At 38.7% G+C, this 752-nt stretch overlaps 1 non-coding gene across 1 annotated transcript; it reads right to left on the reverse strand.

Moving 5' to 3' along the window:
- Positions 1-443: 443 nt before the first annotated feature.
- LOC115030686 (U6 spliceosomal RNA) lies at positions 444-551 on the reverse strand. The gene has a single exon (XR_003836290.1). It is a non-coding gene; the product is annotated as a U6 spliceosomal RNA (small nuclear RNA).
- Positions 552-752: the final 201 nt, after the last annotated feature.

Here is a 752-nt window from a genome sequence, read left to right on the forward strand (position 1 = left end):
GACTACCGTTATTTCAAAGAAGAAATGACATTTGTACTCAATACACTCATTTACCAAATTTTAATATTTCGTATATAAGAAATATTTATTAAGAGATGTTCACCACTGTGAATCTTTGTGTTAACTACATTGAACATAATTTCTAAGAGACAAAATTAAAGTCTTGTCAAGGTGTGAGGCATGTCACAGTGGACAAAGTATAACTTCATGCAGTTGCTGTAGAAATGAGTTTGATGGGTTCTTGACAGGTGGGTTCATGCACTATGATATTAAGATGCAATTTGTCACTTAGACGCTACCAAAAAAAAAAAAAAAAAAAACAGAGAAATCAGGGCTACAAAGAGATAACTATATGCTGATGTTTATAGAAACATTACTCAAAGGAGAAAAAGAAATAAGATAATGGAAGAAGTCACCAAGAGATAATTATTGAGTGGATAAAACTAGAATTGGAGTGCTTCATGAATATGCATGTCATCCTTGCATAGGGGCCATGCTAATATTCTCCACATCATTCCAATTTTAATGTATGTGTTGCTGATGGGAGTTGCCTGACAGCAATGGGAGGGGAGGCCCTTGGTCCTGGGGAGATTTGATGTTTCAGAGTAGGGGAATTCTGGAGCAGAGGAGCAGGAGAGTGTGTGTGGATGGGGGAGCACTCTTACTCAGGCAAATGGAAGAAGGAAGGGCAGATGTGGAATGAGAAGTTGGCAGAGGGGTAACCAGGAAGTGGGATATCATGGGAAGGGGGT

This window comes from Mus caroli, unplaced genomic scaffold (genome assembly GCF_978045245.1).
Source record: "Mus caroli unplaced genomic scaffold, Mus_caroli_1 scaffold_3, whole genome shotgun sequence".
NCBI lineage: Eukaryota > Metazoa > Chordata > Mammalia > Rodentia > Muridae > Mus > Mus caroli.